Source organism: Panthera leo, chromosome B4 (genome assembly GCF_018350215.1).
Source record: "Panthera leo isolate Ple1 chromosome B4, P.leo_Ple1_pat1.1, whole genome shotgun sequence".
In the NCBI taxonomy this organism is placed as follows: Eukaryota; Metazoa; Chordata; class Mammalia; order Carnivora; family Felidae; genus Panthera; species Panthera leo.
Genome location: NC_056685.1, coordinates 83787104 through 83804660, shown reverse-complemented (window position 1 = coordinate 83804660; position 17557 = coordinate 83787104). Strand labels below are relative to the sequence as shown.

Here is a 17557-nt window from a genome sequence, read left to right as displayed (position 1 = left end):
AAGTGTCCGTTGAAGAATGAATGAAGAAATAGCGGTATAAATACACAACGGAATACTGTCCAGTCAAAAAATAAAAAGAACGAAATCTTGCCATTTGCAACAACATGGATGGACTGCGAGGGCATTATGCTAAGTGAAATAAGTCAGACACAGAGAGACAAATACCATGATTTCTCTCAGATATGCAAACTAAAAAAACAAAAACAAAAGCCCACAAGTTCAAGGATACAGAGAACAGCTTGGTAGTTGCCAGAGGTGGGAGTAGAGAATGGGAGAACCAGGTGAAGGAGGTCAAAAGGTAAAAAGAAAAAAAAAATCATAGAAAGATAAAAATGAAATGTATGTAGAATAAATGACAGCAAAAGTCACGTGGGTTAAACAGTGTTCTACTGGCTTAGTATTGATTGGGAAGTGGTAAAAGTACTAATTTGTAGTAGATTTATTTAGTCAAGGATACATGTTGTAATTACAAGGAAAACCATGAAGAAATAGCATAAAAGGGCAAAACGAATGGGCTAATAGAGGGGGGAAATGAAAAACACACAAATTGGATGGGTTGCTAGGATTATTCATTCATCTGAAATATGAAAACATGAACACCTCCTAAATACAGATTGCTAAAGCTATAATAGTTTTTTAAGCCACTTTATTGAGCTCACCTTAAATTCATTATTTCTAATCTTGACTACAACCCTGCAAAATAAGTGTTATTATCACTATTTTGCTGATAAAGAAAGTGGGATCAGCAATATTGAATAATTTATCCAGGACCACACAACCAACTTTCAATCTAGTTAGGGAGCTACCACATAAACATATAGAAAACTACGCCATTACAAGTTATTGTAATGAGTCTGCAACACTAAGGAAAGGCTAGAGAAGATGGGGCCTGACATGGACCATAGCCTGTAAGCATGTGAAATACTATTGGAAATCCTATCCAGCTACATGAATAAGGAAAAAAATGCAAAGTAAAAGCTGTAACTTTCCCCCACCAAATTAGCAAATATTTTTTTCAATATTCATCACTGAAGGCAACAAAGAAGGAAAACTGGAAAAAAATTGCACCAAAACATGATCAGTAGATGCCTAGATACTGGGATATTTTTATTATATTCTGAATTTTCCTAGTGTCCCACAATAAGCACATATTACCTTTACAATCAGAAAAGTAAACTTTAAAAAACTGAGTAGGCTTTGGATGCCGTGTGTGTACCTTCATCCCTTTACAGTATAAAGACAGAGTGGAATGGGAAGGTGTTGTGGGAGAGATAAGAAAGTGCAAACACAAAGGACTAAGTTAGAAAGAGAAAAGTAATTATCACAAAGAAATGAGAACATGAGCAAAGAGTTAGCTACAAGGATTTTCATTTCTCCATTGCAGCACCAAACAAGAGCAAAAAGGACAGAAACTGTTTCAGTGTCCAAGAGATACAATGGAATACGTGAAACCATATTGTTGTAGTGTCCTTTTAAACATATTCATAAAAGTTAAGTTACAAAACAGCATAAACGCGATCCCATTTTGAAATTTCATTTACTGTATCTGTGGCAAGAGTCTGGAAGGCTACCCCAGTGTTTATTTCTCTGTGGCTGAGACGTGGGTGTTTTGTTTTGTTTTGTTTTTGGGCTTCTCTTCGTTTTCTAAAGCAAAAATAGTTGCTTTTTACTTGTAAGTTGTTTAAGTATGTCACAGCAACACGTGAAGTTGCATATCATTTTAAAGTGTGTTCCATCTTTCAGCTTTTTAATAAGGTTTAATCCATTTATCTAGGGCCCACAAAAATGGAACGGCTTTACAGCCTTTCCTTAGCTCTCCAGTCATTTTGAATGTTGGGAAAGAACAAAACATTCCCCCCACCCCACCCCACCCCCCAGCCCCCCAAGCCCCCCCAGCCCTCCGCAGAAAAAAACGCCTCTTCGCCAGCAGTCACAGGAGACTGACAGGCATCTACTTCCGGAAGGAGCCAGCCCTCGGAACCAGAAGAGAATGAGAGAAGGCGCGCAGCATTCTGGGAAGACCTACAGACGCCGGGTTAGGCGGGGCGAGGGTTGCTGGCTGTTGCCAGGGCAACTGGAAGCGATTGGCGGTTATCCGCGGTTTGAAGCTGTTAGGCAGTAGAGTCCGGGATGCTCAGAGGTCATTTGGGATCAGCATGAGGGGCATGAGGGCCTTTCTAAGACAAGACTGTCCTCTCAGGAGGTCATCCAGTCGTGCCCGCGCCGGGGACACCTGCACCCGGTGTCCCGGGGGGGGGGGGGGGGGGGGGGGGGGGGTTCTGGGTCACGCCCTCCTGGAGAAGAAAGTAAGTGTGGCCCAGTGGCTCGTGTCACTTCTCTAAGCTTTCTTCTTCCTTGTAGAAAATTTAAGTTGATAATTCCAATATTACATTGCAATGTGTTCTAATATCAAAGTAAATTTTTTTCAGGTGAGTAAAAAGAAAAAAGCCACCCGTCCTCCCCACTACCTAGCAGTGACTTCAATTTGTCAGGTATTACCTATCACTGTTTTCTCAGCCCAAATGTTTTTTACACAGTTGAGTTTATTTGGGGAAAATCATCTTGTACCCTGCTTTTTCATAAATATGCATAGGATGTAATCGTTGTTAAAATCTTAGCAACAGAGAAGGCTTTTGAAGACCTGAATGTAAATCTTGTTTTGTAGTGAATTGAAGAGACAGAGATGAAGCGGACGCAGCACGTGAAGGCAATTCTTTCAAGAAGTTTGGCTGTAAAGGAAAAGATAAAGGTCAGTAGCCAGAGAAGAATGGCAAGGAAAAGAAAAAATTTAGGATTTTTCTTTAAGAAGAGGAGACGTAGTGGTGTTTATTAGTACAAGAGAAAAAAAAACAACAACAACAACAACTAGTAGTCAGAGGTTAAAGATACTGCCAACAAAGAGAATAACTGATTGAATGATTCTGTAAAGAAATAGGAGGAGAGGGGCGCCTGGGTGGCTCAGTCGGTTGGGTGGCCGACTTCGGCTCAGGTCATGATCTCGCGGTCCGTGAGTTCGAGCCCCGCGTCGACAGCTGTGCTGACAGCTCAGAGCCTGGAGCCTGTTTCGGATTCTGTGTCTCCCTCTTGCTGACCCTCCACTGTTCATGCTCTGTCTCTCTCTGTCTCAAAAATAAAACGTTAAAAAAAAATTAAAAAAAAAAAGAAATAGGAGGAGATAAGATCCACACATCAAGTACATAAATAGCTTAGGAAATGGAACCTGGTAGGAAGATGTCAAAGGGGGTGTGGATGTTTATAATTTTAAATCTATTATAAGTTGGCAAGAGTAATGAAGATATTTCAAAATACATATATATGGCAAATAATATGTATACTCAGTCCCATTAGTAATATTATAAATGGAATATTAAATGCTTATTACATTGGCAAAGATTGGGGAGCCTGGGTGGCTCAGTTGCTTGAGCATCCAACTTTGGCTCAGGTCATGATCTCACAGTTGCTGAGTTTGAGCCCACATCAGGCTCCCAGTCTGCTTTGGATCCTCTGTCCCCCTCACTCTCTGCCCCTCCCCTGCTCACACTCGCTCTCTCCAAAATGAATAAACATTTTTTTAAAGAGTATGCAAAAAAAAATTGGCAAAGATTAAAAAGAAAATAATATATGTGTTGGGCAAGGGCTCAGTTAAATAGGCACCCCCCCAGACATTTTAGGACTCTGTATCCTTAAAACGTATATATACTTTGTCTAAGGAAGTGTACTTCTAGGAAGTTCTCAAAAGGAAGTAATCAAAACTGCACACATACTAAGCTGGATGGAGTTCATTTCAGCTTGCCCACCAATGAAAGATAGGTGAAATGCATTATACCCATACTTCTTAGACATGGATAACATGGTTGCAAATAAGAGAAGTTTACTTATATTAGTTTCCTTAAAAGCATCTTCAGGTTTTATGGGGCTCCTGGGTGGCTCAGTCAGTTAAGCGTCCAACTTCGGCTCAGGTCATGATCTCACAGTTCATGGGTTTGAGCCCCACATCTGGCTCTATGCTGACAGCTCAGAGCCTGGAGCCTGCTTTGAATCCTGTGTCGCCCTCTCTCTCTGCCCCTCCCCTGCTGGCACTTTCTCTCTCTCTCTCTCTCTCTCTCTCTCTCTCTCTCTCTCTCAAAAATGAATAAACATTGAAAGAAAAAAAGAGCATCTTCAGGTTTTATAGGAAGGGAATGTAGAGTTGCAGTCTGATTGACTACCCTGATACATAATCAGTGGGATGCCTTGAACCGTTAAAAATTATTTAGAAGACTAATGTTAAGAAAAGATGTGTAAAGTACATTGTTAAGAGAGAAAAGTGGGTTATGAAAGCAGCGATATGTAGGTTCTTACCACATGGTGGGTTTTTCTGTTTTTTGCTATTCTGCTTTCTGCTTATCTGTATTCCACATGACAAATATATATTTTTCAGGACATATAAAATGTTGCTCTTTTATTTTTTCTAATGTTTATTTTTGAGAGAGAGAGACAGAGTGGGAGCTGAGGAAGGGCAGAGAGAGAGGGAGACACAGAATCCGAAGCAGGCTCCAGGCTCTGAGCTGTCAGCACAGTGCCCAATGTGGGGGCTCAAACTCATGAACTGTGAGATCATGACCCGAGCTGAAGTCAGACGCTTTACTGACTGAGCCACCCAGGCGCCCCGTAATGTTGCTCTTTTAAAGGTGTGACTGGGGCGCCTGGGTGGCTTGGTCGGTTGAGCGTCCGACTTCGGCTCAGGTCATGATCTCACAGTCTGTGGGTTCGAGCCCCGCATCGGGCTCTGTGCTGACAGCTCAGAGCCTGGAGCCTGTTTCAGATTCTGTGTCTCCCTCTCTCTGCCCCTCCCCTGTTCATGCTCCGTCTGTCTCAAAAATAAATAAACGTTAAAAAAAATTAAAAAAAAATAAATAAATAAAATAAAGGTGTGACTAACTTTGTAAGTGAGGAAGGAAGTTGGGGAAGTGCTCTCCTGATGACCTTGAAATAGATGATGGCTCTCTGTGAAATAGAAGATCAAAAGAGATTTGATACTCTAACAACCTGAGAGAACTATTTTTTAAATGTATCTTATAGATGCATATAATTTATCAATGCCCCCACCAGTCTCAGAAAAGATTGAGTGTGCTCAGAAAGAGATATATGCCATAATAGGAGAAAATGACAGGAAAAGGTAAAAGGTTATTGGAAAACAAAGAAAATAAAGGCAAGGGTATGTTAATACCCCCAAAATAATCATGCCAAAAGGTCCTATGTAATTGGTAGAGGCATGCTACCACAAATTAGTCTGAGATCCCTAGCAACTAAAGCAAAACATAGTTCTAAGTTTCACATGGTCTGTAAGATTTTTTTTTAAGTTGTTTAAGAGAAGTAAGGGCACCTGGGTGGCTCAGTTGGTTAAGCGTCCGACTTCGGCTCAGGTCATGATCTCGTGGTCCGTGAGTTCGAGCCCCACGTCAGGCTCTGTGCTGACAGCTCAGAGCCTGGAGCCTGCTTCGGATTCTGTGTCTCCCTCTCTCTTACCCTCCCCCATTCATGCTGTGTCTGTCTCTGTCGCAAAAATAAATACACGTTAAGGGCGCCTGGGTGGCTCAGTCGCTAAGCGTCCGACGTCAGCTCAGGTCACAATCTCGCAGTTCGTGGGTTTGAGCCCCGCGTCGGGCTCTGTGCTGACAGCTCAGAGCCTGGAGCCTGTTTCAGATTCTGTGTCTCCCTCTCTCTCTGACCTACCCCGTTCATGCTCTATCTCTCTGTCTCAAAAATAAATAAACGTTAAGAAAAAAAAATTTTTTTAATAAACGTTAAAAAAAAATTTTTTTTAAAGACAGAAGTATAGTTTGGTACAGAAACCTGAGAAAAATTCTTCCCTAGGTCCTGGTAAGGGAATAATATGAGATTCCTCTATTACTATTGTGTTTATTCTATTTTCATAGAATTTAGCAACATCTCAGAAAGGTTATATTCCTATTTATTAACTCAGTAATTACAAGCTCTTATTAAGTACAGTGAGAAATAGAAACACATGTAAGACAAAGTTTCTGCCCTCATTTATTGTGAAAGAATAACTATAACATAATTGCATATTTATGATATTTAATGAAAAACTAGTAAGATGAATAGTTAGTATGATGAATACCAGAATCACTAACATGAGGAACTATAAATCAAGACAATGTTTGAAGCAAAAAAGTGAGATGGGATTCCTGCAATACACAGAAAGGCTTTCAACCAGTGGGATCACGTTTAACCTTTTGTAAAAGGGGATGGTACTCCCCTTTTGCAAAAGAGGAAACAGGTTTACAGAGATCAGATAAATTGTCCAGGGTCACATGGCTGGTAAAGACAAGAGCCAGGATTTCAAGCCAGTTCTGTCCCTTGAAAACCACCTTAACTACTACACTGTATGGGAGAGATAGCATTCAAATAGACTTTAAAGGGTAGAAAAGCTATGTCAGGCAGAGTTTGGGGAAAGATAATCTAGGTGAGAGGACAGCACTAAACAAATCAAAAAGTTTGGAATGCCTAGGGTATGTTTTGGATAACACACAAACACCCCAGGAAAATGAGAGATATATAGGTAAGCACTAGAAGAAAAAGACTAGGAAGGTTGGGACAAATATTTTAATTTTTGAGAATTAGTTTACCTGTAGTTTACCTGATAAAGGACTCAGGCCTCGGGGCCTGATAAAGAAAGAGTTTTAAGCCCAGAGACCTTGAACCTGAAAATTCTATGTGAGGGCTCTGGATGGGGAAGAAGTCATCAGAAAACTAAGAGAGGCATCAGGAGAATGAGTTACATAGGAACCAAAAATCCACATTTCAAGCAAGACAGGTCAATCAGTATTTGTCAAATACTATAGAAACAGCAAGCCATGGAGGAGGATCAAAGGCCATTGGATGTAGTGATTAAGGAAATCATCAATGACTTCCAACTAAACAGTGTCTTTATAGTTGACCAATGATTAGAAGGGAGAGGAGCATGAAAGACCATAGAATTCAGAGGCTTTTGATTTGCTTAGGGAGGGAGGGAATGGAGTTACTTAACAGGGGGAAAATCTAGAAAAGAAGAGGACTGAGTTGCAAAAAAAAAAAAAAAATAAATTCATGAACCAAGACTTTGGAGGATCTAAACAGTAATGAGATCAAGAAAAGAGAGAAGAGTCATTGTCAAGAATCAGCATTATAATTCTAACAAATATTAATAACAGAGATAATATTTTCCTTAATCTCTCAACATATTTTCCTAAGTAGTTACGTGGTTTCTTTTTACCCTTATGGCCCCAAAGTAACTTTTGATATGCTGAAAATAGTCTTAAAACTTTAACTTTGTAACATTTCTCTTTTTTTAATTTTTAAAGTTTATTTATTTAGAGAGAGGGGGTTGGGGGAGAGGCAGAGAGAAAGAGAGAGAGAGACCCAAGCAGTCTCTGCCATGTCAGTGACGAGCCAGACAGACGCAGGGCTTGAACTCACGAACCATGAGATCATGACCTGAGTGGAAACCAAGAGTCAGAGGTTTAACCAACTGAGCCACCCAATCGCACCTCAACTCTACTATTTCTTAGTGCTTCCTTAAGATCCTCTTTTTATAAGTAAGTAGGTATTATAGTACATTATTCCTGCATTTTTTTTGTTGTTGTTATTCCACATCCCTTCAAGAAACCACTTCTCCCCAGCTGTAGCTTGTGTAGTTCAAGTGGAACTGATTCCCAACTCCCCACCCTGCCCCTCCTCCTATAGTTGATCCAGATCTGGCCAATGACAACCATCACTGATACTTTGACTAACCCTATAAGGAAAAAGACTCTCTTCCTCTGATATTGCAGGTGCTAAAGACCATATAAGCATGGAGTAGACAGGCCACCTTTGCTACTCCATGGAAGCTTATTTAAAATTGAAGCTTAAAAAGCCAACTTGGAAGATAGAAACCAAATCCTGATGACATTATTTGAGCCCAGGGATCCAAACATGCCCAAAGACTATTTTGCCACTGGACTTTTCAGTTAAATGAGCCAATAAACTCTCTTTTATGCTTAAACTTGGGTTTTATCTGGACTTTTGTCATTTACTACTGAAAACATCCTAATACAGGTATATTTCATTAAGTCAACATTATTTCTGTTTCTTCTATGCCTTATTTTAAATTTGTTACTCTATAATGTACTTTGTAATAATACTCCACAGCTCTCACTAAATTAATAAATTTAGTACAATCCCAATCTTAATCCCAATAGTATTTCAAGAGCTTTTTGTTGTTGTTGTTTGTCTGTTGTTGTTCTGCCTAGGCAGAATTACTCCAAAGTTCACTGAGAGAAAAAACACTAAAATACCAAAAAAATAGGGGGATATAATCAGATACTGAAACATAAAGCAATAATAATAAACATAGGGTGGTAATAGAGTATGAGCAAACAGCCATGTAACAGAATCCAAAGGCTGAGTATAATAGGAGTATTTGCCATATTTAATATATGGTAAATCAAGTAAAGGTTAATTTGATAAAGTATTTAATATTTAAGGACAATGAGCTAGATTTGGGGGAGAAAAATAACTAGATCTTTACCTTATTCATCATTCCAGAATAAATTCCAAATAGATTTATGACTTAAATGTGAAAATTGAAGCCAGATTCTCAATATATATTGGTTGGCATATTACTGGCACAATCTTTAGCATTATCTGCTAAATTTTTAAATATTAATACCTTTTGACACAACTTTTCAATTCTAGAAATTTATCCGGTAGAAACAAAATGTATATATAAACATAAGTATGGATAATAGAGCACTGGAATATCAAAAATATTACCCACATGTGGAATAATTAAGTTATGGAGTATCTATATCATGCAATCTCAGAGGGGCAATATCACAACCAAGGAGATGAAAATTGGTTCTTGGCAGGAGGTGGGGGACAAAAAAAAAAAACTATTTTTTATGCATAAAGCACAAATATGCCTGACATATGTAGATATACAGTATATATGTGGTATTGAAATTTCATGGAGGGAATGATTAAGAAAAAAATGTATAAACAGGCTTCTTGGGAAAATAATGGGGGGGGAGAATGAAAAAAAAACTCATTTATATAATTCATTACTATGCAACTGTAAAAAAGAATGAGGTAGATGTATATTGACAAAAGAGGATGCCCAAGATGCATGAGGTTTTAAAAAAACAAAAACTGTAGATAGTCTTGTGGTCAGAAAGGGCTTCTTAAACGTGACTCCAAAGCCCAATACTATTAAACTTTAGGTTAAACTACACAAAATTAAAAATTATTGCATGGTAAAAACCCTGCCCACCCACCCCCCTACCCACACACACACACACACACACACACACACACACACCTACACGCACATTTATAGTTAAAGTTGAAACAACAACCCAAGAGAAAATATTTGCAAAATACATGACACAAGCGTATGTTATTAATATACAAAGATCTCTTACATGTCAATAAAAAGGTTTAACACCCTAACCATACCTGGTACAGAACATGAACAAGCAAATCACACACACACACAAACACACACACCAAATAAGCATAGGAAAATATTTTTATTCTTGCTAGTTAAGAAATATAAATAATCCCAACAATGAGATAACATGTTTTCATTGGATTAGCCAAGTTTACAAAAGGTGTTATTAGCAGAGATAGGAGATAGAGCTCTGTCAGAGTATAAAGAGGGTCAGCCCTTTTGAATTACAGTTTGGCAACCCATATCAAAATGTTAAATATGCATACCTTTGAATCAGCAATGATACTTCTAAGAATATATCCAAAGGTGGTAATCAAACCAGAAAAGATACATGTGCAAGAATGTTTATTACAACATTGGTTAAAAATTGAGACCAACTTAAAGTTTTATAAATAAGAGTCTAAATGTACTTTTGAGTGAAAGGACCTTGTTACAAAGCATCATGTTAATTTTTTTATGTTTGTTTATTTTTGAGAGAGAAAGAGTAGCCAGAATATGGTCTGGAAAGGGAGGCATCAACTCTGGGTGGAGTGTGTCCCCTGGGAAGCCCAAGGACTTCTCACCATCTAGAGGGGTACAGCTAGAGGAGGGTCAGAGCAGGGGCCCCTTGCATGGGTCGGAGGACAATACTGCAGTAGAATTTCCCATAGTCTTGGATTTGCTGATCACATCCCCAAGATATTATTAAACACATTTCTTTGGGAGTGCCTGGGTGGCTCAGTTGTTAAGCTTCCGACTTCAGCTCAGGTCATGATCTCATGGTTCTTGAGTTCGAGCCCAACGTCAGTCTCTGTGCTGACAGCTCAGAGCCTGGAGTCTGCTTCAGATTCTGTGTCTCCCTCTCTCTCTGCCCCTCCCCTGCTGGTACCCTGTCTCTCTCTCTCTCAAAAATAAATAAACATAAACACACACACACACACACACACACACACACACACACATTTCTTTGTTCCCTCTATTTCCTGTGAATTGATACTTAAATCTAGGAGCACAATCAGATTCAGGTTCAATGTCTTTGGCAAGAATATTTTATAGGTGAGTGGTGTGTACATACATCAGGAGATCATGACCTGAGCAGAAATCGAGAGTCGACACTTAACCAACTGAGCCACCCAGGTTCCCCTGGTCTTTGACACAATGCTCTAAGTCTTTGCTAACTTCCTTGCTTTCTAAATGACAAGTTGTTCCAGACTCATCTTCAACATTTCCTGCAGCAGACCTGGAATCAGCCACTTCTCCAAGGAACACTGGTTCTTTTCAATGGGAAATGGTATTTTAGAGGCCACAATCTGGTAAGGGTGTTTATTGCTACTGGGTGGTTGGTTTATGGTTTCTAGACCTTTCTAGTGGGTGGAGCTAAGAAATGTGGTGTTCTAAAGATATAACACATATGTCCAATTCAAAATCAGAACTACCTTCAGCAGTCTCACATCTGTATCTCCTTTTCCCCATGCCTAAAATCCACATAATTACTCATTTGCTTTATCCCACCATGTAAAAACAACTCTCAGAATACGGTCTTGGCACTCCAACCACAATATGATTAACTGAAAGCAGTTTGGGGTTTTTGTTGTTGTTTTGGGGGTATGGGAGCCTTTCTGTAAGTCTTTTTGGCATTAGGGTATATTTCAATAAGGATGTGTAGTATATTACTGTGTTTTAAAGTCACTTAGAGAGGGTCCACATGTGTGGTTATGCCACCAACTCAGTACAGTTAGGTTAATTTGTTTAATCTTGATTTTAGTTTTTAGAGATTGCATTTTTAATGTAGCTTTGTTTTACAACTCATATAAAATATTTACGTGGTTCTAAAGTCAAGTCTATAAAACAAGAACTATCAGAGAAAAATCTAGCTTCTACCCCGTCCTTCCTGTCTTATCCTTCCCTCACTATGTAAATAACCATTTATTTTTATTATTTATCCTTCCATGTTTTTAGATACATAAGCAATTATAATCTCTTTTTAAAAATAAATTATAGCATACTGTGCACTCAATTCACGCATTGACAGTGTACAATTTAATGATTTTTAGTATATTCACAAAGTTGTACAACATCACCACAAGTTTGGAACATTTTCATAACCCCAAGACACCCTTTATGCCTAGTCACCCCTTATCAATCCCCCAATCCTCCCTAGCCTTAGGCAACCACTAATCTACTCTCTGTCTCTATAGACTTGCCTATTCTGAATATTTCATATAAATGGAATGCTATGATATGTGGTCTTTGTGTCTGGCTTTTTTTATTTACAAAATGTTTTCAAGACTCATTCATGTTGTATATGTAGCAGTACTTCATTGCTTTCTATTGCCAAATATATTCCATTATATGGGTGTAACACATATTATTTATCCATTCATCAGTTGGTAGACATTTGGGTTGTTTCCTCTTTTTGGCTATTGTGAATAATGTTGATATGAACATTTGTGTACAAGTTATTGTGTAGGGTAGACTTACATTTTCATTTCTCTTGAGTGGTAACTGAGTCATATAGTATCTCCATGTTTAACTTTTTTTTAAAAATTTTTTCATGTGTATTTGTTTTTGAGAGAAAGATACACACAGTGTGGGTGGGGGAGGGGGAGAGAGAGAGGGAGACACAGAATCCGAAGCAGGCTCCAGGCTCTGAACTGTCAGCACAGAGCCCCACACAGGGCTCAAACCCATGAACCGTGAGATCGTGACCTGAGCTGAAGTCCGACGCTTAACCGACTGAGCCACTCAGGTGCCCCATCCATGTTTAACATTTAGAAGAGCTGTCAAACCGTTTTTCAAAGCAGCTGCACCATTTTACATCCACCCCCAGCAATGTGACTTCCAATTTCTCCACATTCTTGCCACCACTTGTTACTGTCCATCTTTTTTATAATAGCCATCTTAGTGGGAGTGAGGTGTATCTCATTGTGGGTTTGATTCGCATTTCCCTAATACTAATGATGTAGAGCATCTTTTCATGTGCTTATTTGCCATTTGTATATCTTCTTAGAGAAATAATCTGTTAAAATCCTTCACCCATGTATCAACTGGGTTGTCTTTCAGCTGTTATTTTTTTTTTAATGTTTATTTATTATTTTTGAGAGAGAGACAGAGTGTGAGCAGGGGACGGGCAGAGAGAGAGGGAGACATAGAATCCGAAGCAGACTCCAGGCTCTGAGCTGTCAGTGCAGAGCCCGATGCAGGGCTCGAATCCACAAATGAGATCATGACCTGAGCCAAAGTTGGACGTTTAACCAACTGAGCCACCCAGGCACCCCAGTTCCTTTTTATTCTATATGATTATCCATTTGATGTACAGTTCAGTTCCTTTATTTCTGTTTGTATTCAGTTTTAGGATTTCTCCCCAAACTTGTTGATTTTACTTTATTTTATAAATATGTTAGATATTTACATGGTTCCAAAAGTCAAAGCTATACACAAATGCTTATCCAGAGAAGTGTCATTCTCTCCTGTAGGCAAATGTCATTAGTTTCCGGTTTGTTCTTCCAATGTATATTTTAGTAAAAATGAACAGATATATGTATATTATTTCCCCTTATTTCTTACCCAGAAAGTAGCGTATGATATATATTCGCTTTTGCTCTTTACTTTTCTCACTGAGCAGTAAATCCTGAAAATCACTCCATAAAAGCTGCCTAGTACTTTATTATGTGTACATGACTTTATTGTGTATTCAGTCTCCTATGTATACATATTTAGATAATCTCCAACACTTTTCAGTTACAAATACATTGCCCTGTATAATCCACATGTGTAATTTGCTACTATTTGGAGATATTTCTTCAGGATAAATTCCTGCAGAATTTGGTAAAAGGGTAAATTCACAGATATTGCCAAATTCTCTTCTGTAGGGATTATATCATTTGGCAATCATTCCAGCAATAGATGAGAATTCCTGTTTTTCCACAACCTAACCAAGAGAGTTCACAGCTTTTTTAAACCACTGGTAATACTCATTTAAAAAAAAATAGTCATAACCATCATTCATGCCTATCTGTATTTCCTGAAATTGGTGCTTTTCCCAAAAGAATTTTAGGTGGAAGTCCGTAGAACTATAAGCACCCTTCACGTTTATGGTTTTCATTATGTGGATTTTCTATTTGGACTTTGCTGCCCTCCCCCTTTTGGCAGCTATGCTTTGGAACAATGTGTTTGGGAACTTGAAAAAAGCATGGTGCATTCCTAAAACCTGTAGCTGGTCTGTCACCCAGGAGCAGGCTGCAGCAGAAATATTATGCCCTGGGGATAACCAAATTTATATCCATGCACCTCTGTCATTATCATTGTCTTAAAGACTGGTGTTGTGTTTATCTTCCCCCCAGAGTGTATCTTTGTTTCATTCACATATTTTCATCCCACAAGAAAAAAATTTTCTGCCTTTGTTAACTTTAGCACAAAGAAACAAGGAAAAGCTAAACCTCTGGGTGTGAAACTAAACATCACGAAGAGATGTATGCAAGGAGAAGACAGCAGATACCAGAGGCTCAGCGATGTCGTGTGAATAGAGGGCACGTGCCTTTAACCCTCACTTTGTTCTTACCATCGTCAGAATCCCAGGCAGGAAAGAGCACATGGGCCAAGATTGTGTAACCAGCCCTATAGCACAGCTTCCCTTTAAAGGAATCAAGCAACTCACCAATGTGTTCCTCTTCCACCTCCTCAAAGCCCACTTGCCTGGCTGGCTGTCAAGGTGGGGCCTCCAAGCCATCAACCCATGGAGGGTGGAAAAAACCACCCTACTAACTCTAACACTTCATCCAACCACATTTCCCCACTTATACTACATGTCTACTCTTTGTTCATTCTCTCTTACCCTTCACCCCTCCTTCCCGTGGCCACTTCACTGATCATCCACGAGTACTTCAACAAGTCCTTCGTAGTCCTCTCCTTCCCCAGCCTGACAGAGGCTGCATGGCATATTAGAAACAGCACGGGCTTTGGACTATAAAAGGGTAGGTTTGACTCTTGGCTCTGTATTAATGAGCTTTATGACCGTGAACACATTATCATGAGACTTCTAGGCCTTAGATTCCTTGTTTTCTATCCATCTTCTAATCTGTGCTTCCTCACTTTTAAAAATAAATGATTTTAGGGGCGCCTGGGTGGCTCAGTTGGCAAAGCGTCCAACTTCAGCTCAGGTCATGATCTTGTGGTTCATGAGTTTGAGCCCTGTGTCAGGCTCTGTGCTGACAGCTCAGAGCCTGGAGCCTGCTTCAGATTCTGTGTCTCCCCCTCTCTCTGCCCCTCCCCTACTCAGGCTCTGTCTCTCTTTCTCTCAAAAATAAATAAACATGAAAAAAATTTTAATTAAAATTAAAAAAATAAAAAATGAAATAAAGGATTGTAAAAGTCTTTTCCAATACTAAAATTCTGTTTTTAATAGGAAAAAATAAACAGATGTATATTAAAGGCCTATTATGTACAGAAAAGGTCACATATTTCTTTAGGTCAACCAGATTAAATTAAAACCTACTGAAAAAATAATCTTTAGGTATTCTTTTTCTTCCTTCACACATTATTGCCAATGGTGTCACTGTACATATGATCAAAGGGAGTAGTGAGTGACAATCATTCCTGTACATAACAGCCTTGGAGGCTTTTTTCATATATGTGTATACATGTGTAATTAAATAATATTTATGCCTCAAAAATTCTATTTCAATGCTTCCTTATTCTCTAAAACTGTACTAATATGATCACCACTAGTCATGTGTGGCCATTAAGAACTTGAAATGTGGCTAGTCTGAATTAAGAATGTGCTCTAAGTATAATCTCCACTCTAGATTTCTGTGACTTAATTTGACAAAAAAAAATGTCATTGACATTTTTATATCGATTACATGTTGAAATAATGATATTTTCGATATATTAGATTATATAAAATATATCATTAAAATTAATTTTACCTTTTCCTTTTACCTTTTTTGATACGATTATTGGAATTTCCTAAATGGCTCACATTATATTCCCATTGAACAAGACTGCTCTAAACAAATGAGATGCCTACATAACATTAATCATCTCTAAGACAAGATTATCACTAACTTGTAGTAAATTTAATTTACTAAGGAATATGGGAGCTTTTTCCTGTGTATAGTCTCTGGGGAGTAAAATCAATACCCGCTCTCAGTGACTTGTGCATTTTAATTTTTGGAGTGATCCTCAGATCACTAGATATCAGCCGCTGTCTGGTAAAGGCTGACTGTCATACTCAACACTGTGGCCTCATCCCAAGGAGTCAGTAAAAGATCAGGCTGGGGTGATCACAGCTAGATCAGCTTCACTGTCTAGGAAATTCGTATCATTACAACTGAATTAGTTCAGTGCAACCCAGCCAAGTGCTTTCCTGGCTACCGTGACAGCCTTGGTGGGAGATGACCAGGCTATCACTAGGAAGCCTCCTTTTACCCTGCTCATCTCCTCTGAACATTACCACCTGCAAAGGTTCTGAACCTGGGCCCACAAGATGTGCTTTGGTGCCTTCATGAACTGCTCGAAATTGTATTCAGTTGCATGTGTATTTGAATTCTTTTAGATAGATCTGTAGCTTTCATCAGGTTCTCAAAGGGCGAGTTGTATGACTGTTCAAAAAGTGAAGGACCACTGACATAAGAAATTAAGTAGCGCCCTACCTGTTGTATTCGTTTCCCAATGCTGCAGTAACAAATTACCATCAACTTAGTGACTTAAAACGAATCTATGATCTTCTAGCTCTGTACATCAGAAGTCTGACACGGTCTCCCCAGGCTAAAATCAAGACAGGGCTTCATTCCTTTCTGGAGGCTCTAGGGGCAACTCATCTCCTTGTTCATTCAGGCTGTTGGAAGAATTCAGTTTCTTGCAGTTGTAGCAGTAAGGTCCTCATTTCCTTGCTGGCTGTCACCTGAGTGCTGTTCCTCACTCTAGAGGCTGCCCACATTCCTTGGCTCATGGCCTCCTTCTTCTGTCTTCAAAGCCAAGTTTGAGGCCTTCTCAAGCTTCAAGTCTCCCCTGTCTCTTCTTCAGCCACATCTCTCTGACTCATTTTCCTGCCTTTCTCTTCCACTTTTAAAGGCTCATGTGATTATGATGTGATCACATTAGGCCCATCTGGATAATCAGGATAATCTCCCCATTTTAAAGTTCATAATCTTAATTCCCTCTGCAAAGTCTTTTTTACTATATACTTTAACATATTCACAGATGCCAGGGATCAGGGGGCCACTATTCTACCCACCACACCTTTCCACCTGCATTTCTGCTACTTGCTCCATTCTGAGCACAGCCCCTATGCAAGGTGTCCCTCCGCAAAAAGTGTGTGAGGCTGTATTTGTCCTCAACAGCTTCCTCGGTCTTTCTTCAGTTACTCATTAGTAAAGTGCCACCCAGTACCCCCACTTAAAGACTCAACATAATTGGGCCCCAACAGCACCCTGCTTCTCCCACTCCTCAGGCCAGACTTTACCTCTATCTCTCTACCTTTCCTCCTCTTTTAAAAAAAATTAAGTTCCACAGTTACCATCTGGAAGGGATCTAATAAAATAAGTCACTCTAAATTGTTAAAGACTGATAAGTAATAACCCTTCTGTAATAATATTAGAGTAAAACATTTATATATAAATATATATATTTGAAAAATTTATTAAAACTTATGGAAAATTTGTTACTAAATTTCTGGGAATTGCAAGTCAGCTATACCCAAGGCTTATTATATCTACTCACATAGGTCTTCTGTTTTCCTATTGTCATCAATGAACTCCATTCACTAGGTTGTATCGTGGGGACTATCATCCACCCCTCTCCCTTCTAAGAGATTCATCCTTTGTGCCAGACCTTCAACACCAGCTAGCTCACAGGTCTTCGAGAGAATATCAGTCTGCCTATCATTAAACTTACAGACAACCACGGAGGGAGGGTGCACTAAACAGGGAAAGGTCCGGCTTTCTTGGCCTAGACCACCTTCAACTGTCTCCTTTGTTAAGGACATCTGCCCTAGATATTTCCTCATAGCATCCTTGGCCTTTAGAGAAATAACCAAATGTAAAACGGTATTAGGAATAATTGCCCTCATCAATATCAATGATTTTTTTCATATTTAGTTTAAGACAA

At 39.1% G+C, this 17557-nt stretch overlaps 2 long non-coding RNA genes across 3 annotated transcripts; one reads left to right on the top strand and one right to left on the bottom strand.

Annotated features, from left to right (window-relative positions):
- The first annotated feature begins 2042 nt into the window (after window positions 1-2042).
- Window positions 2043-8023, top strand: LOC122223654. 2 transcript variants are annotated; one of them, XR_006204378.1, is made up of 4 exons: window positions 2043-2140; window positions 2430-2492; window positions 2666-2749; window positions 7812-8023. It is a non-coding gene; the product is annotated as an uncharacterized LOC122223654 (long non-coding RNA). The 2 variants fall into 2 exon arrangements; XR_006204379.1 differs by lacking the exon at window positions 2043-2140 and adding an exon at window positions 2279-2306.
- LOC122223655 lies at window positions 3089-5406 on the bottom strand. Its single transcript, XR_006204380.1, has 3 exons — window positions 5366-5406; window positions 4922-4986; window positions 3089-3119 (listed from the first exon to the last, which is right to left on the bottom strand). It is a non-coding gene; the product is annotated as an uncharacterized LOC122223655 (long non-coding RNA).
- Window positions 8024-17557: the final 9534 nt, after the last annotated feature.